This window comes from Triturus cristatus, chromosome 12, assembly GCF_964204655.1.
Source record: "Triturus cristatus chromosome 12, aTriCri1.1, whole genome shotgun sequence".
Classification (NCBI taxonomy): domain Eukaryota; kingdom Metazoa; phylum Chordata; class Amphibia; order Caudata; family Salamandridae; genus Triturus; species Triturus cristatus.
Window position 1 is genome coordinate 608,040,985 of NC_140595.1, and position 22,211 is coordinate 608,063,195.

Genomic DNA, 22,211 nt, shown 5'->3' on the forward strand with positions numbered 1-22,211 from the left:
CCCAAACCGATGCAACTTCACGGGGGTGTAATAGTATCGCTGAATGAACTTATAGTATGTGACACGAAGCCTGCTGTTAGCCGCAACCTGCTCTGTCTGCCTGCAACTAAATAGCCAGTCACGGTCAGTCAACGGCTGCCCCAATTCCTCCTCCCACTTGCCACGTGCAGCACATTGCGCATACTCCGTCCCCGAGTATATTGAACGGTATAGGGTCGACACCAAATGAGAGGCAGTAGTAGCCCGCAGCATCGCATGTAGCTGGGGCGAAGTCGCCGGTTCTGACGGATAGCCAGATGTGACACCCTGAACCCCTGCTCGGAGCCGAATGTACAGGAAGGTTTCCATGGCGGTGGGGGCAGGATCAGCACAAAGCTGCTGTAAAGTAATGAACCTGCCGTCTCTATGTAATAAATGCTACCTGCGCAGGAACAATACAAATTAAGCGTGGAACGAGACAAGGCTGTCCACTTTCTCCTTTACTCTTTACTTTTTTTATAGAACCCCTGGTTTTAAGAATCCGAAACAATGCTGCTATCCACCCCCCAATTTTTGATATGCCCAAACTTAAGCTATTTGCCGATGATATTATTCTATACCTGGCCCCTAATAGGATCAATTTCGAGGAGGTCTTGGGAGAATTCTCTCAGTTTGAAAGAATAGGCGGCTATAAAATCAACGCAAACAAAACTGAAGTTCTTGCCTTGAACGCGGATATCGACGTATTTCCCTGTTCTTTAAAATCACAGGCATCTAGAACTGACCCCATAAGATACCTCGGGATCTATGTTTCCTCACAGTTCTCCCAATTATTTGATCTAAATTATTTAAGAATGAAGATAAAAATAACCAAATTATTGGATCAATGGTCATTGCTTCCATTATCAATAGTAGGGCGAGTATCATTAATTAAAATGTCGATACTTCCTCTTTTGATCTTTCTATTTTCCAATGTCCCTATCAAAATCAACCAGGTATTTTTTAGGGAAATGGATACGCTTTTCAGACAATTTATTTGGGAGAAAAAAGCCCCCAGAGTAAAATTAGACACCGTACAACTACCAATAGATCAGGGGGGACTTGCGCTCCCACATTTAAGATCATACTATGAAGCTGCCCTGCTCGATTTAGTATCTGGGCTGTTAGGATCTTGCTCCTGTAGAGATACTTTTTTTATAGATAAAATGCTGCTAGAAATCGGTTCATCCGCTCCAGTATTTTTAAAAACTGCTAAGCTTCCTAAGAAAAGTCGATATACAAATTTGAAGGACTTCCTTTATAGACTTCAGGCAATTTTTAGGGACAAGAATCTGATGGGCTATCTATATCTCAATATAAGAGAATGTGCCGGTTTCGGTTTCCAGATACAAGCTAGTCATATTAATGTATGGGAGAATGCTGGATTAACCGAATTGATACATTTCATAGTACAGAATAGACCGATTACCTGGCAGGAAATATTGGCCAGGATAGGGACTCGTCGGAAACCGGCCTATTTTGAATATCTGCGGTTGGTCTCCTGGTTGAGAAGTAATGGTGGTATAACCGAATCTCCCAATCATTTGACAACTGCCCTTTATGGAGCCAAACTACGAGGGATAGGCAACTGGTATAAGTTGCTACATAAAGAAAAACATTCTCCTTTGATCCAGAACCATCTGGAAAAAATATATCGGGAGACCAACTGCAGTTTATCCGAAAGGGAGTGGGAGTGGATCTGCCTCTCTGGTGGCAGAGCACTGCGTGCCGCCAATTATAAGAGGATGGCCTTTCTCTCAAGGTGGCTGGCCTATCTAACACCTTCTACCTTAAGTAAAAGGTTTCCCGACGTTGAAGATAAGTGCTTTCGGTGCTCTAAATCAGGGGAAGGTGGTTGGCACCATACTTTTTTTGTATGTCCCGGTCTGAGGTCTTTTTGGGAAGCCGTTTTTCTAGACATCGAGCGTGCAACCGGAAATACTATTCCGATTTCAGCTGAGACTGTACTATTTGGCTATTGCAAGGGAGGCTTACAACTGTCTAATCCAGAAAGAGTTTTCATTTTTATTGCTAGTGCGGTAGCACGTTCATTAATCCTGCAAAACTGGAGATCTAATGAAGCCCCCTCTCATCTGAAATGGATTAATAAAATGAAAAGGGTTAAAAAAATTTGAGGAGGCCTATGCCAGGAGGGTTGGAGCAGTAAAAAAATATGAGCGAAATTGGAAGTTTTTTGAAATATTGGAGAAGACCTAATAGTAAATGCAATTTTGGAAGTGATATATTCAATAGTCTTCTCCATTTCCGATCTCCATGTGAAAGTGAATCTCTTTTTTTTTCTTTTTTTGATTGCCCGCTAAGAATGCACTAGCACTTTTTAGTAATTATGTTTCTAGTACTGGAAGTGGTGAATCGTTTGAAACCGATTTTCTATTGTGGTTTTTATGATATTGAATTCCTTTGATTACAATATTTTCGTAATTAGCTATGTTTCGCACCTGCACTTTAATGGTTTGGAGTATTTTTTGCTATTTGTACATGGTATATTGCACTTTCGATTGGAAGTGAATTCCTGTCTTGATTGGCTTTCCTTAAGAACGCACTTAGCACTTTATAGATTTTATATCATTGAAGCGGTGAATTGTCTGAATGTACGTTTCCGTATCGATCTTTATATGCTAACGAATGTTCTTTACTGCAATACTATTGCTGCTATTCATGTTTAGCACTCGCACTTTAGTGATTTTTGTGTACATGTACTTTTGCTGTTTTGCCCTAGGCACATTGCACTTTCTATTAGTGCTTCTCTTTCTTTGTACTATTATATTTTAAAGCCATACTATCCATGAAATGCATGCTAATTGTACTCTGCAATGTTATTCTTTATCTACCTCTTGCTCTGTTCAATAAAAAAATAAATAAATAAATCACCCCATGTACGCAGCCCCCTGTGATGCTTCAATTTGGTGAAAATTCCCTCCTGCAAAAGAGGTATGCGAGGATGGTACACGAGCGGGAGCAGCGGGGAGTACAACAAAGGCAGTCCTGTCCGTTTCATGATCCACTCGCAAGCTCAGCTCGTACACTCCACAGTATCAGGACTGCGTTCCCGTCGGGATGTGTGCCGCCATAATGCCCCATCTAATGGCACGGGATCAGCGAGCCAATGCTCCGTGGCAACATGTGCTGTGTACCGCGGGCCGCTCGTCCAGTAGTGCGCATAATGGGCCTGGGCGCACTGATAATATAGTTCAAAATTTGGCAGATCTAAGCCCCCTGCCGCATACGGTCGAGCCAACACATCCCATCTGATACGAGCCTGCTTCCCTCCCCACACGAGCCGCAAGAGCTCAGTGCGCAGGGCAGCGAAGAACACTCTGCCCGGGTGATAGGGAATGTTCATGAAGTAGTAAAGCATTTTCGGTAGGATTACCATTTTTATCAGAGACACTTTGTCTGCAAGGGACAGCGGCAGGGCAATCCATCGTGTGATAGTGTCTTTCAGTGCTTCAATCGCTCGCCCATAGTTGTCTCTCATGAGTTCCTCTCGGTCCGCAGAAACATATACCCCCAGGTACCGCACGGTGGAGTCGCACCACTCTAACGGGAAGTCAGCCTGGAAACGCGATACGGCCGCAGTAAGGGGGAATATCTGGGATTTAGCCCGGTTAATGTGGATACCCGAGAGCCACCCGAAACGCACAAACTCCCTCAGCAGTGGATTCAAATTTGTCTCCGGATCTTTGACATACAGAGTGATGTCGTCCGCGTAAAGCGAAATGAGGATAGGCCGTAAAGGGCAGATAAGCGCCTTGTCCCGATGATACTGCCGCACCCGAGCCACCAATGGTTCCACCGCCAGCGCGAATAATAGAGGCGATAGCGGGCGCCCCTGTCTGGTACCTCGGGAGAGTGCTATGGCGGCAGAGGTGTGACCATTTACCATCACCTTAGCTACTGGCGCGGTATATAGCAGCCGTATCATGGTAGAGAACCCTACCGGGAACCCCATATTGCGCAAGACCGCGTGAAGATATTCCCACTCGATCGAGTCAAACGCCTTAGTGGCATCCAAGAAGATAGCGGCCAAAGGGAGGTGCGGAGCCACCTGATGCATGATAGAGAAGAGAGTGCGCAAATTGTGAGACGTCGCCCTCCCGGGAATGAACCTCGCCTGGTCTGGCAAAACCAGCTTATCCATGAGGAGATTTAATCTATTAGCTATCATTTTAGTAAGGATTTTGATATCCACGTTGATTAACGATAGAGGCCTGTAGGAATCACACTTATCGGGGGGTTTCCCTGGCTTCAACAGGGATATAATAAGGGCTTCCCTCATCGTGGCGGGCAATTCCCGCGCCTCCGAGTAGACCTCCAACAGGACTAGCGCGAGATGTTCCACATATAACTTATAGAAGTCTGCCGGCAGGCCGTCAGATCCGGGCGCCTTCCCCGCTGGCAGCTGGGCAATGGCGTCCCGAATGTCTTCAAGCGTAAACGGGGTAGCGAGGAACTCCCTTTGCCGCCCACTTAGATATCCCAATGTAATGTCTCCAAAGAATGCAGCAAAGTCATTGGAATTAACCCCTTTAGACGAATACAGTGATTCGTAGAATTTGGTAAACGTATTCAGAATCTCTAGGCCATCCCTGTGTCTATCCCCATGGGCATCCTCAATTTCAAGCACATAGTTCGTGTACCTTGGTCTGCTGATGTCGCGGGCCAGAGCACGCCCCTGCCTGCCTCCCTCGCCATATCGTCGGGCGGTAACATATTTCCCCCTAAACCGAGCTTCCCGTTCTGCCGTGGAGGTGTAGTCGGTGATGATGTCCCGCATTTTAGCCCTCCCCTCGCCCGAGTCTCCGCACCACAAGTCCACCTCCAGTACTTTTAGTTGGTCCTCGAGCAGGCAAAGGCGCCGTCGCATGTCCCTCAAGACACCATAGCTCTTCGCCATGCAGGTGCCCCGGATGGTGACCTTCAAGGCCTCCCACACCGTGCCCACCCGCGCCATCGATCCCCTGTTGCGGTCAATAAAATCCACTATCTCTTCCCCTAGTTCCGTTTTAAACACTTCATCTAGAAGGGCCCCAGGGACCAGTCTCCAGCTTCTAGGAGTGGCAATAAGGTTTGGTATCTCCAGCGTGAGGCACACAGGCGAATGATCCAAAAAAGTGCGGAAAAGGTGCTCTACCGCGCGAACCCAGTGACATAACCCCCTAGAACCCAGCCAGTAATCCAGCCTCGACCAGGCCGCCTGCCCCGTCGAGTAGTAAGTACCCTCTCTGCCTGCCGGATGCGTATATCGCCAGAGGTCAGTGAGCCCCTCGTGTGTGAGGAGCCCGGCCATCACCGCCTGACTACGGGTGTAGTGGTGCGGGAGTGCCCCTGATCTATCCACCCGGGGGTCACTGACTGTATTAAAATCCCTAGCCCATAAGACGTGTGTGGCTCCCACCCCCGCTATCTGTCCCCAGAGTGAGTGCAGAAAATCAGAGTCATCAACGTTAGGACCGTAGCAATTTACAAGCACAACAGACTGCGTGCCCAGCGTGCCCCACAGCATACAACTCCTCCCATCCCTACTCTTCGTCTGTCCTGCACATACAAACGGAGTACCCCGTTTTACAAGGATCACGGTGCCTCTGGCATACGTGGAATAGGACGAGAATACTCGTTCAGAGGCCCACTTACATCCAAACGTCGGGTCATCCCAGGGGGCCATGTGTGTTTCCTGGAGGAGCGTTATACTGATATGATGTCTATCAAGGTATGCGAGGATCTGACGCCGCTTACGGGGGTCCCCCAGCCCTCGAACATTCCAGGACAGTAGTTTCAATTTGGTTAGAGCAAGTTGTGCGTGCGTACTGTATGAACCATGCCCAACGAATGACGGCCTGCTGTCCAAACTCCCAGTGCTCTCCCCCCTCCATGTGGATATGTGCCTTGAAGATCGTGTTCTCTCTCGTTCGTAGTTGCCTGAGCGGTTGCCGATGCCTCACTAACCCACCCCCCATCCCCTAAAGACTCAGACCAAACAACTGGTGCACCCTGTCCCTCCCACAACAGCACCCCAATCGTGCTGGTATCCATACATCCCTCCCCCCCCCCCCACTAGCGACCACAACAAGCGTGTCAACTGAAGTACAAGAACATCGCTACCCTGTGGGGGTCTTCCCATGATGGGGGCGCCTGTGGACCCAGAAAACCCTCCCTTATCCCTCTCGCCCTTGGTGGTCTACTACCCGCCCAGAAGGCAGGAGCATGGAGAGGGAGTGTTGGGAGGGGGCCTGGCTGTACATCAAAATTCGCACGTTTCCCCTCTCTCAGCAAATACGCAATCGGGTGAGCGCTAAGGGATCAGCCATTGCCAGTAGCCAGTAGGATCATGCATTACAAACCTCCCCCATCAGCATCTCATTAAGAGTGGCAATCCAATGTAATACATATAGAAGTCCGCACTACCACCCCCGAATCAATCTCTCACCTCCAGCCTCCATGGTACAGTCAGTCCAGCTGCGGAGTCCAAGCCAATGCACGGGCCCGGAGCCGCTCGCCCAGCCATGCGGTGGAGGATGGGGGGTTGCGACCCCCCCCCCCCCCCCCCCCCCGCTCCACAAGGGGGCAGGGGAAGGGGGACGCGACCCCCCCCATCCTCCACCGCATGGCTGGGCGAGCGGCGTCGCAGTGTCTTGAGAAATTCCTCCGCTTGCTGTGGGGTCATACACAGGACCGTGCGACCCTGATGTCTGAGGAGCAGTTTCGCTGGATAGAGTAGGGCGTATTCAACGCCGGCTGCACGCAGTTTTTGTTTAACAGTCACAAATTTACGTCTCGCCTCCTGAACAGCCACAGTGAAGTCCGGGAATATGGAGAACGCTGTACCCTCAAACTCCAAATTTTGCTGTTCTCTCGCCCGCCGCAAGGCCACATCTCGGTCTCTATAGTTAAGTATACGTGCCACGATGGGTCTAGGCGGACCGCCCGGCAGCGGCCGAGGTCCCAGCGATCTGTGGGCCCGCTCCACTATCAAATGAGACGAGAATGCTTCAGCCCCAAAAGTCGTCAGGAGAAGCCTCTCGACGTATTCCTCCATTCGTCCGATATTGGTACTCTCCGGAATCCCCGTGAGGCGTATGTTGTTCCTGCGGCTGCGGGCCTCCAAGTCCTCGTTCTTTGCCGCTATTACCTTCAGGAGGCGATTCATCTGTGTCAATTGTTTATCCATGGTTCCTGTGCGATCTTCATTGTCTGAGATACGCTGCTCCATCTCCTTCAGTTGTTCGTCATGCTTATCCACCTTCAGAACGAGAAAGTCGAGCCTGGTGTTCATCGTGTCCATTTTCCCCGACAGCCCGTTGACACTCTGCTGTAGCAGTTGCAGCATTTCCTTGATCTCATTGTCCGGGCTCGGCGCCGGTCCGGGTGGCGATTCCCGCTCCAGCCCGGGAGGCTCCTCCGTCCCCGAGCGAGTGCCCGTCTTCTTAGACTCAAAGTGGAGCATCTGTTGTCGCCCATCCGATTTCCCCATCTCGGGAGGCCCAGCGTTGTCCGCAATTGCGCTTTATTCGGTGGGGCGTCCGCACGTTATCCGTAGGCCTTCGTACACCAATGTTATGTCCAGCAGCTGCGGTCGCAGTGTCACCGTCTTCACGGCGCAGCTCAACACACCTATGGCTCCCTCACACCCACTCCGCAGAGAGGAGCCGAGCACGCCAATATCCAAGCGGAGGGGGAAACGGGGCAGCTCTCCGTCACAAGTCAAGCCAGTCCAGCGGTCTTCCTCCCGTAAGGCGAAGGCCCAGCAATCTCCGTCCGACTCCACATCCACCCCCGCAGGTTCACATAGGCCGGGGGGGGCAGTCGAGGAGCACGCGCAGGCCGCAGGGCAGTCACTCAAAGGCCGTCAGCGCGTCCAGCAATGCCACAATATGCCCCTTCAGGCAAGATCCGTGCCAACAGTCCATCGGCCACATAGGTGAGGGTCCCGCAGTGCACCACCAGCCCTACATAAGCCCATGCACCTCCAGGGCAGCAGCGACACAACCACGGGCGGGGAATTGCCTCATCCAGCCGGCAGACCTCTCAAGATGATTGCTCAGTCATCAACAGCACCGCGATGTGCAGGGGAGGCACCCACAGAGGCAAGCGGCTCCCACCGCCAGGAGCAAGGGCGCGAGCACCACTCCCGCACCACGCCACCAGCCCCTGCCAAACCTTCGGAAGTCAGCCCGTCAGCGCGGCCACACCAAGGCGCCCGCCAAAGCAGGGACGCAGAGTCCAGAGGTGCGCCCCGAGGCTCATGCAGTGTCATCCGTCAATACAGCAAGGCTCGCAGGCGCGGCTCAGCCGCGGCAGTGATCAGAGGTCAGAGCGGCCTCGCACTCCACACACAGCAGCACCGCTAGCGGCCCGCGGCCTCTCACCTCGTGGCCGCGCCGAGCTCGCCTGATATCAGTGCGCGCTTCAGGGCTCCAGCACCGTCCGCAGTCGAACTCCCTGACGACCACCCGAGGCCGCCGCGCCTCCGTCCCGCCTCCGATCGGGCCGAAACTTGCCCCGAGGCCGGTCACCGCCCTCCGCTCTTCAATCCAGGCAGCGTAACGCACGGGGAACGTGCAAAAGCGCAAATAAATGAAGGATAACCGGGCCAGGCAGCCAGAGGCTCACAGCGGTGCGGCCATCTTGGTCTGGCGCCACCTAGTGCCCCCCCCCCCCCCCCCTGATATATCTTTATGTATCACTATTTCTGTACAAACAACTCCTACTCAGGACACGAAGGAACTGTAGTCCGGGACCTTTGTTGTTATATATGATCTATTATTTGGATAAATGTTGTTTAACCATATTCCGATCACGTTATACTTAGCCCTGAAGAAATCCACTGTGTTGGAAGAAACGTGTTGGCTGTGGATGTTTTACAAACTTGAGCTTTTGGAACAAGAAATTAAATAAAAAGATTTACTTACAAACTGGAAATCCGTCGTCTTTGGACTGTGAATTTTGTATGAGAAATGTTGTATGGTGCACCTTATTGCGTATTTATGGTTATCTAGTCGTCTTCTGGACTACAGCTAGACAGCAGGTGTTAATACTGTGTGCACATTTCTAATTTGTCCTTATGCTAAATACCAGGGGATATACAGATAAAGTGCGCTCTGTTTGGGGTCTGCTGTCACATATTGCTTAAAATGCCCTCCCACCCTACTTTACCATGGTGCAGGCTGACCTACTCCCCAATTCAAGGTAGACCCGTTGCCTCAACATGTTGCATTTCTGCCAAATTATTGTCTATTTCTTGCTTTGTATGTCGTTCTTTTGGCATTTGGGGCAGTGGCTCCCAGCTAAAAGGTCCCTTGGGCGTCTGCTCATTGTCCTTTTTGTGCATTCCCCCGAGTCATATGATCTCTTCTCCTGTCATTAGGGTGACCCTGGGTGGTGAAAGTTCCTCTTCTCAGTCGCCTGGCTGCAAGTCCTCATCGGTTGGTTCTTGTTCTTGGGCGAGGGATTTCCCATTGGTTTATAGTATCTGTGGATCGATCTCTCTAGATCTCTGCCACAACATTTTCTCTTTCCAGTTTGGCTTGGACCTTAGTCGGTACCACAATGGCATGTTTTTTGGGCCTGCGTCACCTCTGTCGTTCTTGCCATTGCTTGGTGGTGTGTGGCTCCCTCTCTTCTGGTAATGGTTATCCATGGCGTGCCTGCCAGTCCCATACTTCTGTAGTGGTCAAAAAGTGGGCAGTACCTTTCTCGATTATTCTCAGTTTTGCCAGGAACAGGAGAGCATAGGGGAGATCCAATTGGCATAAGGAAAATGCTACTTACCCAGTATGCATCTGTTCTTAGCATATAGAGCATATAGAGCTGTAGAGTCATATGCTTTAGCATAGATCGCCATCTGGTGTTGGGTTTGGATGTTTGCACTTTGTTTTTGTTCGAAGGAGTCTTGTAGTCACGAGGTAGGTGACTCCTCGTTTCAGTGATAGTGCGCATGAGCATTGACTCCATCCTTAGATTGTTTTGCCATAAAGGGTGATGATGGAGTTAGTAAAGTAGTAAAGATAGATGTCCATGTAAATTGAATCTAAGTAAGATATCACTGCAACAGGTAAAGGTACATGGGGAGGCGGGTGGGCGAATATGACTCTACAGCTCTATATGCCAAGAACAGATGCATACTGGGTAAGTAGCATTTTGCGTTTGAGGCATATGAGCTGTCGGTCATATACTTTAGCATAGGCTATAATGCAGTTATTTCCGACGCAGTGGCTAACCTGTAGCTGTTACAGTGGTTTGAAGTGGTGTTTGTAAAACTGCCTGGCCCACACTAGCTTGTTGTTTTGCTAACACATGAACATAATAGTGTTTTGTGAATGTGTGTGGTGTAGACCATGTTGCAGCTTTGCAGATGTCATCTATGTTTCCTAAGAATGCCATAGAAGCCCCTGGTTTGCGTGTAGAGTGCTCTGTAGGGGGAATTGTTAATGTGCATTCAGCTTTAATGCAGCTAATTTGAATGCACTTAACTATCCACCTTGCAGTGTATGATTTTGATATGTGATTGTCTTTATGTGGTGGAGCTAAAGAAACAAAAAGTTGTTTGGTTTTTCGAAGAGGTTTTGTTCTTTCTAAGTAGTATAGTAATGCTATCTTGTGTGAAGGGCACATTCTGGTTGAGGGAAGAACACAGGCAACTCAAAAGATTGGTTGATATGAAAGGCACAGATGACTTTAGGTAAAAGTGTGGGGTTAATCCTAAGAACCACTTTGTTTTGGTGTATTTGGAAAAGTGGTTCCTCTATGGTTAGTGCCTAAAGCTCACCGACTCTTCTTAGAGAAGTGATGGGTATAAGGAAGACTACCTTCCAGGTGAGAAATTGTATTTCACATTTGTGCAATGGCTCAAAAGGTGGACCCATTAGTCTTGTAAGGACTATGTTGAGATTCCGCACTGGAGAAGGTGGAAGTCTGAGGGGAATGAGTCTTTTAAGTCCTTCCATAAAAAAGCTTTAAAAGCAGGCACTCTAAAAAGAGACAAGTGCTGTCTATTTTGTAGATATGCAGCTATTGCAGCGAGATGTAAGCGTATGGCAGTGTACGCTAAATTGGATCGTTGTAGGTGTAATAGATAGCAAATGATGTCTTGGATTGAAGCATCTAGTGGATTGATCTGATTATTGTTACAGTAAACGACAAACCTCTTCCACTTTGCTGCATAGCATGCTCTTGTGGTAGGGCGTCTAGCCTCTTTGATAACATTCATACAGTCTGGCTGAAGATTAAGGTAGCCAAACTCTAGGATATCAGGTGCCAGATCGCAAGGTTGAGCTGATTGGGATCTGGAGGTCTTATCTCTCCATGGTTCTGATTAAAAAAACTGGGGGGAAAGGTGTAGTTTTTGGTGGGAAACTACAGATAGCTCCAACAGAGTTGTGAACCAAGGTTGTCGGGCCCATGTGTGAGCAACTAGGATAAGCGTCAGGAAGTGCTGTTTGAGTTTCAGAACCACTAACGGAATGAGTGGGAGAGGTGGAAAAGCATAAGCAAATATCCCTGACCAATTCATCCATAGTGCATTGCCTTTGGACAATGGGTGTGTATGCCTGGATGCAAAGTTTGGGCATTTTGGGTTTAGGTGGGTGGCGAACAGATCTATCTCTGGGAAGCTCCACATTTGGAAGAATGGTAGGAGAACTTGAGGGTGGAATTCCAATTTGTGGATCTGCTGTTGACGACTGAGCAGATCTGCAATTTGTTTGTTTACTCCTGGAAGATGTTCTGCAGGGAGATATATTTTTTTTAGGTATGGCCCATCTCCAGATGCTCTGGGCTAGCTGTGAGAGCTGGAGAGTGCATCCCCCCATGCTTTTGTATGTAGTACATCGCTGTCATGTTGTCTGTGCGAACCAGGACAGCTTTGCCTACTAGATGAAGTTGAAAAGCTTTCAATGCTAGAAAGACTGCTAGCAGTTCTAGATGGTTTATGTGGAGTTGTGTTTGTTGCAGAGGTCACATGCTCTGAATGGTATGTTTTTCCAGATGAGCTCCCCAACCAGTGAGGGATGCGTCTGCTGTTAGCACTATCTGTAGAACCGGGTCGACAAATGGCCGCCCCTCGGAAAGGTTTTCTATGTTCCACCACTGCAGAGAGCGATGAGTACGGCCATCTACCAACACCAGATCTGATAACTGACCTTGAGGCAGGTTCCACTGACATGCTAAGCATTCCTGTAGGGGACGCATTTGAAGTCTTGCATAGGGAACGATTAAAATGCAAGAAGCCATCATTCCAATCAATTGCACGAACACTCGGGCTAGTAATGAGTGTTGAGGCTGAAACTGTGCTATTAGAGTTTGCATGTTGCGAACCCTGACTGGAATTGGGAAACGCCAGAGCTTTGCGAGTGTCTATTGGGGCTCCTAGATACACTTGTGTGTTGGAGGTGAGACTTGGTGAGGTTTACAGTGAACCCCAAGTCGTGAAGCAGTTGGACTGTCTTTCGAGTGTGGTGTAGGCAGCTTTGTTGTGATCTGGCTTTTATCAGCCTGTCATCTAGGTAAGGGAAGACATGAATGTGCTGTTGTCTTAGACTACTGCCAGGCACTTGGTGAAAACACTGGGTGCAGTAGTTACTCCGAATGGGAGAACTTTGAACTGATAATGTTGTCCGTCTACCACAAACCTGAGATATTTTCTGGTAGCAGGGTGAATGGTAATATGGAAATAGGCGTCCTTTTAAGTCCAGAGTGGACAGAAAGTCGCCTTGCTGAAGTAGTGGGAGCACCTGTTGGAGTGTGACCTGGTGTAAGTGGTCTTACTGTATGTATAGATTTAGCTGTCTGAGGTCTAGTATAGGCCTGAGAGAGCCGTCCTTTTGGGGAATTAAGAAATACAGGAAGTATACCCCGGTCCCTTGATATGTTAATGAGTTCTTATATGGGGTCACCAGTATTGGCTGATTTAAAGAAGCATTTGTTAATTCAGCAGCATCGGGGGGCTTTGGGTCTGGATCCAATGATTGTTCAAGGTTTTCGAAGTGGTCAAACCGAGAGAGAGGGTGGCTTAGATTTCGGGAGCCGCTCATGCTCCCTCTGACCAATCCGTCCACAAACTCACAATTTGGCCCTATAAGACTACCCTGACTCTCTAGGTCTAATGTTATTGAGGCTATTCCCACATTATTGGTTATATTGGGTCCCTTCGGTCAGTCCACTCCCTCAAGAGGACTGAACCTATTACCAGTTGCAATATTAAAAAATTGGGAGATTATGCAGCAGCTGGCCTGGGTTTGGGGGTACCGCTCTTTTAGGAGGCAACTGATAGAAATGATCTTGGTGGTAAGGCCTTATTGGGGGATAGAAATTTCCTAAAGGGAGTAAAATAATACTCCCCCTATTCCTCCATTATTCTGTCGCTAAAATTTGTTCAATAATGCTTGGGTTTCTAAAATTAATTACTACGCAATCCCCATGAATATCCTTGTGGTGCTTGCCTATCCATCCTACCCTTCTTGCAGTTAATATCTCATGGGTGTTCTCATAACCAAAATCACTATGATTTGCTAACCAATGAATGGTTTTGTGTTTTAGCTCTTGATGTGTTTCAATTAATCCCTTTCTTAGTTCTGGGGCCCCTGCAAGTACCAATACATATGGGGCAGACTCCGGCGGTAAATTTATAATTGGGGGGCAATATGTTTTTTTTTTTTTATCTAGATCATTACGGTCCTGATTTGAGGGGATATCAATCGTCCTCCGCCTAGGGGTGTCCTCCAGTGTCCTTCTCCCTGCCAACCGAGGGCGGTCCTGATGCGCCAAATTTGTTGTCACTAGGCATTGCCCCACAGAGATATCATTTTCCCCCCTATCGTTTGAGGATTTTTCTTGTGATATCGAATTGCAAGGATCTTTGGTAATTATGGGGGGCCAACTTGCACGTTGCTCATAGGGACCTGAGCACACGGCATACTGGCTATGTTAGTTATATCTGTAGATGTCTCTTTATTTTTTGCCCATCCATTCCACTTTGCTGACAGCCTATCTAACATTGCCACTACAGGAATTAATTCTTCTTTAATGATAGTTCTTATTTGCTGCTGGAGATTCGTCACCAGCAATAAAACCCACACGGGCTGATCATTAATGGGTTCTGGCCTAGCCTCAATATGATTCCCACCCTGATTGCCCTTTTCCTTGACCACTTCCTGCCCCTTTTTCCTTCTTATAGGTGGTTTAACATTATGTTTTGTTTTTTCTTTACATTTTCTACCAGGGCACCGGGGGATGACCTCTCTAGAGAGATCCAGGGTCTGTATCACCTCGGTTATAAATTGGTCTTTGGTGGACTCTGAGTCTGTTGCCCGTGTGTCAATTAACGAATCACAAACTTGCGGGCTCAGCTCTAAATTTGTGGTGATCGAAAGGCGCCGCTCTGTACGTTCTATTTCTGTGGCCACTGCTCCTAATGCTTTCTCTAGCATTCTATCTATAGATGTAGGTTTAGAAATGCTTGTTGGAGGAGAAAGATTTTGTTGCTTCACAGTACAAGCCCTCTTCCCCATCTTAATTATGCACTTAATTACTGGGGTGCGAGGGATAAAAGGAGCCGAAAGTATACAATTGCAATCCCAGGGAACAACACAATCACAAAATAATTAAACGATATAGACATTTATAACACTAACATTGTAACATAACACTATTTCAATGTATGTGCATGTCCAGTTATTGATAAAAATCGGCAATACCTCATCGTCCAATCAATAACTTTGGATGTTAGGGATGTTGCCCAGCCCAGCCTCCTTCGGCCTCTGATGGCCTAAGACGGTCCCGCCCTTGTTCCGGGCTTCTCCCGGCACTCCCCGCATGCGTCCCGCGACACAGGAGCTCCCAGGTGATTTTATGCGCCACCGGGCGCTGGAGCAACGTAGGCGGCGTCCTGGCCGCAGGTGTTGGCGGGAATTGTAGTCCCCGGGTAGGCGGCAGCAGCAGCAACACAGGTGGCCCGTTACTCAGAGCGAGAGGTTAGCGTTAGCGACGGTGGCAGGTCAGCGCCTGCGGCAGCAGCAGCTGTTGTATGTGAGAATCCCCTGCTCACATTAAAGTCCCCCGCTTCACCGGAGCTCCCAGGTGATTTTATGCGCCACCGGGCGCTGGAGCAACGTAGGCGGCGTCCTGGCCGCAGGTGTTGGCGGGAATTGTAGTCCCCGGGTAGGCGGCAGCAGCAGCAACACAGGTGGCCCGATACTCAGGGCGAGAGGTTAGCGTTAGCGACGGCAGCAGGTCAGCGCCTGCGGCAGCAGCAGCTGTTGTATGTGAGAATCCCCTGCTCACATTAAAGTCCCCCATATAAGAACTCATTGAATACCCAGGTAACAAGGGTTTTGTCTTGGAATATTGCGGGACTAAACAGTAAATTAGATGACCCCGAATGGGGAACTTTTATTGATTATTTTGAAATCTGCATGTTCCAAGAAACCTGGGCAAGAAGAGAGGTTTCCAAATTAAGCTATGCTAGTTTCAACATTCTGGCAACCTCGGGGGGGAAAAGGGAGACCATCCGGGGGCCTTACAACCTGGTTGGGATCTCATCTGGGGTGTACAGTGGTTCAAATTGACACAGGGTCAAGTGACCTTTTAAGCGTCTTGTTACGGTTTTCTTCAAAGCCCCCTGTTGTCTTAATAAATGTATATTCACGACCCTCTCCTAATGGCAATGAATCCAACACAGTGGAAGAGTTAACTACTTTCCTAGGTTCTATTGATACTAATCAGATGATTATAGTAGGTGGGGACTTTAATTGTCAGTTTGAGCCGCTAGAGGGGTTACCTCCTGATGGTTTGTTTGATGAGGACCACTTTTTGAAAATCCCAGAGTCAGGATGTCCAACAGTCAAAATATGGTCCCCATTCGTGATTCAGATAAGTTGTCTCACTATGAGACACTCCCTTCGAGCTTGCAATGGGAGATTTCTATCCGAATCATCGAATGGTTATACGTTCCATAGCAAAAATCGTGGGTCTATATTAGACTATATTTTTATTAACTCACATTTTTGGGATAGGATGATGGATTTTAAGATAATCCCACGTCTAGATAGTGACCATTCTGCACTAGTTGTGGAACTTAAAGCATTGAATATGGGGAGCCTGCCAGTTACAGATAACCCTTCTGATTCTAGGGTGGTGGTTTCGCATTGCAGGAAGAGAGTGAAATGGTCAAATTTTAGCCAATCCGAAGATAGATTGGCCAGCTTATATGTTGCCTTGTTACCGGTTTTTACAGATGCGTCCAACTTATGTAGCCTGATTAAGGAGGGTATAGATCTACAGAAGGCCCATTCGAATTATGATAAATTAGGAAAAGTCACTTTTGAATTTTTTTCCCAAATAAAAATTTGAAACAAGATAAGTTGCCCCCCCACCCTTGGAATAATACTTCTTGCCGTCAGGCTAAAAAGGCTTTAGTAATATCTATTAAAGCCAAAGATCACCTCTCAGTTCGGTCGGCAAGAGTAAACTATAAAGTAGCTACACAAGAGGCTAAGCAAAGGTGGGAAGAAGAAAATTGGGCCACAATTAAAACTGCCTTAGGAGACGGAGACATGAGGACATTTTGGGGAATTGCTAATTCTGGTACAACCACCCTCCGAAGTGCGGTTGAGCCAAACCTAGACGAACAGATTTGGCGGGAGCACTTCGAAACCTTGTATGCTAAGGAGCCCGGTGATGATTCTGTTTATGGCTGTGATCCATCAGTTCCTTGTCCTGCAGGTAATTGAGATTTAATGCCCTTGACTGATGGAGATGTAACCATAAAAGAAATAAAGTTTGCACTACCAAAAATAGCTCCGGGCAAAGCTCCAGGTTTGGATAAGATACCTGAGACCTCTTAAAGAGTGAACCTGCTATCTGGGCTCCATATCTTTGGATGCTTTTTAATTCAATTATGCAAGGCATGAAGATTCCCCCAAGCTGGCTTGGTGCGTAAATAATTCCGATTTTCAAAAAGGGCTCCCCACTCCTCCCAACCAACTATAGACCTATAAGTCTAATAGATATTTCTCAGAAAATGTTTGCGCGAGTCTTACTCCTTAGATTGCAGTCATGGATGGAAGAGAGGAAGGTTCTGTCCGCCCTCCAAGCCAGGTTCAGGGAAAAGTTGTCGACCCTGGACCAAGTACTAAGATTACAATTGCTGTACTGGAAGACTGTATGTGTGCAGGGGGGTAGTCTCTTCTTAATTTTTGTAGATTTGAGATCTGCATTTGATCTAGTACCTAGGGAGAAATTATGATTGGTTTTGGCTGAGATGGGGGTCCCAGTATATCTAATTCGACTTTTTAAACGTTTACATGAATGCAATTATGCGCAAATTAGGTATGGAAAGGACGGTAATCTCACAGCCCCTATACCCATTAACCGCGGTGTACGCCAGGGGTGCGTGCTTGCGCCAACTTTATTTAGCCTCTATATTAATGGCCTGATTGATGTCTTGCTTGTAGAAAAAGATCTTGACGCCCCTAAGTTAGCCTCCCGTAGAATCTCGGCAATGATGTTTGCCGACGATACCCTATTGGTAGCTAAATCACCTATGGGGATACAAAGGGTTTTGCATAAATTTGAGATGTTCTGTAGGGATAGAGGTCTAGAAACAAACCTACAGAAAACCAAATTTATGGCATTTAATTGCCCAAAAAGTACACGCCCTAACCTGTCTTTAAATGGTAAACCCCTTGAGAGAGTGTCATCCTTTGTGTATTTAGGCATTACAATCTCCGAGTCTATGGAATGGGGGGCACATATTACAAAATCCACGCTAAAATTAGCACAATCTTCAGGTGGCATCATGAAGGTCTTTAATAAGTCCAGCAAAAGAATTGTTAGTCCAGCAATAGAAATCTATAGGGCTCAAGCGAGAGGTGGGGCTTTATATGGCGCAGAGTTATGGGGCCACCTAAACTTGAAAAAATTTACACAGGTGGAGAACCAATACTTGAGACCGTTCTTTAGATTACCACGCAGTACCCCGTTGGTCCCGCTACGTCTCGATACAGGTATAACTTCAATAGCTGAAGTAGCGAGTCTCAAGCCTATAATGTATTGGCGCCGCCTCTGGACTTCCCCTGAACTCATATCCTACAGGGAGGAATTACTAGAGGTACTGAGGGTACGGGGTGCTGTAAAGATTCCGTGGCTCGACCACATAAAATCTCTGTTAATTAGCATGGGTTTAGGGGATTGTTGGTCTGAACCTGAGTCAGCCTGTCTGCTAATATCTAAGGATCATATGAAGGCATGCTATAAAGAGTACAGACTGACTCAACTTCATACCCTTTCTGGGACTGGGAAACTTACTAGTGGTTTTTTTTAGAAATAAAAGATTTTCCCTGCTTTGAGTCGGCAATAGATCTCATAACTCCACCAGCGGCTAGGAAGCTCTATTTGCAATACAGATATGGGGTGCTTCCACTTCGCTGCTTTACATCTAAGTGGAGAGACCAACAAATGATTCAGTGCCCGGCATGTGACTATCCTGAGGAAACTGAGCTTCATGTTTTTTTTTAGCTGTTTAGGCTATCAGAAGGCAAGGAGACGTTGGTTGGTCCAGATTTGTAGGAATCTTGGCAATAGGCGCTGCCTCGAAGTATTTAGGATACTGAAATCTGATTAAAGCATCCCAATAGTATACTCGGTTGCAGGTTTCTTGTTTTCAATGTGGTGCACTAGAAGGGTTTACCTGAGATCTCGAAATAATGCATCGATTGCCCTGTAGCAAGTGTGATAATACAGTAAATCCACTTACTATTTTTGTGCTTCATGTATAGTTTTATATTCAAGAGCTTTTTGCTTCTTTTTATACAGATGTTTTTTTCAGCTAATTTATGTATTTATTGCACCACGCACTTTTCGAAGTCAATTGTGTAACCCTTGTTCAAATCCTATATCTCAAAATCTAATGTATTCTTAATATGAAAATGTGTGTACAATTACCATTGTTTTTATCTTTTTTCTTTTAATCATGACTGGCAGCATGATGTAATTTTAGATGTAAAATGTTTGCTGTGTGCTGTACTTTTTAGGTCATTTTGTCCGAAATAGTCTTTTTGAATTGAATTGAATTGTTAATGGGACTGGCTCTATAGCATGTTTATTCAAGACAGATAGAACCTCTTGCTTTAAGATGAGATGTTCCGGTGACATTGCATGTGCTCTTGGAAGGATATTTGGGGGAGTGCTTGTAAGCTCCAGGCAGTAACCATATTGGATAATTTGTAGCACCCACGTGTCTGAGGTGATTGAATTCCAGACAGGTAGGAACTGGGAGAGACGTCCCCCGACAGGAGTGGAACGATCGGGGGATAGCGGAGCAAAGTCACTGTTTGTTTGCGGGGGGGAAAGTGCATGTGGAATTACCTCTACCTCTTCCCCTACCATTGTTTCCCCTAAAACCTCCTCTAGAATAACCTCTGGACGAGGGGGATTGGTTGTTGCCCTTGTAAGAGGAGGAGGGATTCTCAGTGGACACCGTTTTTGAACCACCCCTGTAAAAGGAGCGGCGCAAAGAAACTCTAATGGCAGGTAACTGTAAAGCCCCCATGGACTTTGCGACCTCAGTGTCTTTTTTCATCTTTTCCAGCAAGGTATCAACAGCTGAGCCGAAAAGATGCTCTTTGTCAAAGGGTTGGTTAAATATGGAGGTTTGCACCTCCAGCTTAAATCCAGACATTCTGAACCAAGCGTGTTTGCGTAATAGTTCACTGGTGTTAATTGCACGAGCTGCTGTGTCTGCTCCGTCTAGTGCACATCTATTTTTTTTTTTTTTTTTAAACAATTTTTATTGATTTTTCCCCAACCATCGCAGTGTTAAAACAACGTGACATACAATAGTCTAGTGCACATCTAATGGAGGTATTAGTAATTAGTTTACCTTCCCGAATAAGGTCATTAGCCTTAGATATATATTTGTCAGGCAAATGATGCATGATTTTTTCTAGCTCATCGTAATGAGCCCTGTCATAACGAGCTAGCAGCGCCTGGGTATTGGCAATGCGCCAGTTGTTTGCTGCCTGTGAAGCTACTCTTTTGCCTGAGGCATCAATAAGCTTGGACTCCTTGTCAGAAGGAGGGGTCTCTCCTGTGGCTTGTAAGTTAGCTCTCTTGCGTGCGGTGAAGACTACAAGAGAGTCTAAAGGCAGCTGACCTTTAATATAAATAGGATCGGTAGGAGCTGATTTTTATTTTTTATCCACTCTAGGTTTGATTATTCTTGCCCTTACAGGAACTTTAAATACCTCGTCTGTGTGTTTTAACATGCCTTTTAGCATTGGCAAGGTATGAGTAGCTCTTTGTGAGGAAGTAAGTGTCTCAAAGAGGAAATCCTCTTCTAAAGGCTCTTTATGAAGCTCTACTACAAGATAATGAGGAGCCCTGTTAAGAAGCTCGACATAGCCAATGTTGTCATTAGGTGGGGAGGGTCTGCAGGGATACAAATCAGTGTCAATATCTGTATTTGGATCTGTGTGGTAATCTTCCCAAGTTCAGTGTCTTGTGGTGCATCCTGATCCCCATCTTCTTCATCCTGTGGGTCAGGTGTAGATGGTGATGAATTTAATGGTGTGATAATCAAGTTAGGATTAGGAGGAGGAGAAGGAGGTGAAATATAAGGAGGAGAAGGGTTAGTACCCACATTCTTCTTCTTGGAAGGGATATGGTAGTCCTCTGGTAGGTCAATTTGCCGTTTTTTTGGAAGAGTTGCCTGAAAATGTCCAGTTTTAGGGTTTATCACCAGCTTTTTCTGTTTCGAGTCCAAAGTTAGCTCATTGGACCGAGGCTCTTTGGGGAGAGTGTCTTTTTCTTTCTGTGGTTATTTCAGCACCGAAGGTTTCGGCTCCTAGCCTTTGGGCGTTGAAGGTTTCGGCTCTGAGTGTTTGGGCTTGGAGGGTTTCTGCTCTGAGTCTTTGGCCTTGGATGTGTCGGCTCCGAGTCTTTGGCCTTGGCCTTGAAGGGTTTCGGCTCCGAGTCTTTGGCCTTGGAGAGTTTCAGCTCCGAGCTTTGGCCTTGGAGGGTTTCGGCTCCGAGTCTTTGGCCTTGGAGGGTTTCGGCTCCGAGTCTTTGGCCTTGGAGGGTTTCGGCTCCGAGTCTTTGGCCTTGGAGGGTTTCGGCTCAGAGCCTTTGGCCTTGGAGGGTTTTTGCTCCGAGTCTTTGGCCTTGGAAGGTTTCAGGTCCGAGCTTTTTGGTGTTGAAGGTATGTTGACCAATAGATGTCTTGATGCCGAAGATGTCGGTTCGGCAGCAAGTGGGGCTGGCTCGAGCCTGAGCTAGAAGGCTTCTCTTTTTGTTTCGGAGTTGGGCCGGAGGGCGGGGCATCGGAAACATTTTGTCTGTCCCGACCTGAACCCGAGGGCGAAGGAAGGACCGGAGCCTTTGTCTCATGTTGAATGGGCACAGGGGGATCTGTACTCCCGGTACGCTGACCCGGAGTGATGTCTTCTTCTTCCATGTTAGAGTTGGCCTCAGACACGGCTGAAGAGGGGTGAAACCCCGATACCAGTCCTAGGATGCTTGTTTCCAGTCCAGGGAGGACCTGGCCTGGCAGTTCGGGCTGGACTGTTCCCATTGGGCACAGGGTCAAGACTGATTTGCATATGGCTGGGTCCAAACTGGAATGGCATGGTGAGCAAAAAAACGATGGATTTAAGCCCAGATCTCTGTACTGGGGTGAATGTATGACATTGTTCTACATTCTGTCCATCATTAGTTCTTTTTGCATATGTCACCCCGAGTGGGACGGGTATGCTCAGACGTGAGTCCCGTGCTCTCCATACCACTGGAATAAAGGTATCCTGGCTGAAGAGGGGTGAAACCCCGAAACCGGTCCTAGGATGATTGTTTCCAGTCCAGTTCGGCCACAACTATATTCTAGTTCAGTACCTGGAATCATAGAAAGTCTTGTAAATGCTCCTCATTCCATTCCTGACCTGTAGTACCCCTGCATTTCAAATACTTGGACATACAACCAACTCTTTTCTTAACGTTATATGTTTAGGTCTCTAGGTCTCAACGCTGCTCTGAGAGTGTAGGAGTTAGTAGTGTATCACCCATAAGTTTCCAGCCATCAGAATACATCATAGACCTTTTAAACATCACTTAAACATGCAACAGAGAACATGTCACCTGGCTGAGGTTGTAGAAACAGACGCAAAAAAAACCTGGGAGACTAGTAGGAT

At 47.3% G+C, this 22,211-nt stretch overlaps 1 protein-coding gene across 5 annotated transcripts in view; it reads left to right on the forward strand.

Moving 5' to 3' along the window:
* LOC146776373 (5-hydroxyisourate hydrolase-like) overlaps window positions 1-22,211 on the forward strand; it is a 341,771-nt gene that overhangs the window by 318,382 nt on the left and 1,178 nt on the right. The gene's annotated exons all lie outside the window — the stretch shown is intronic.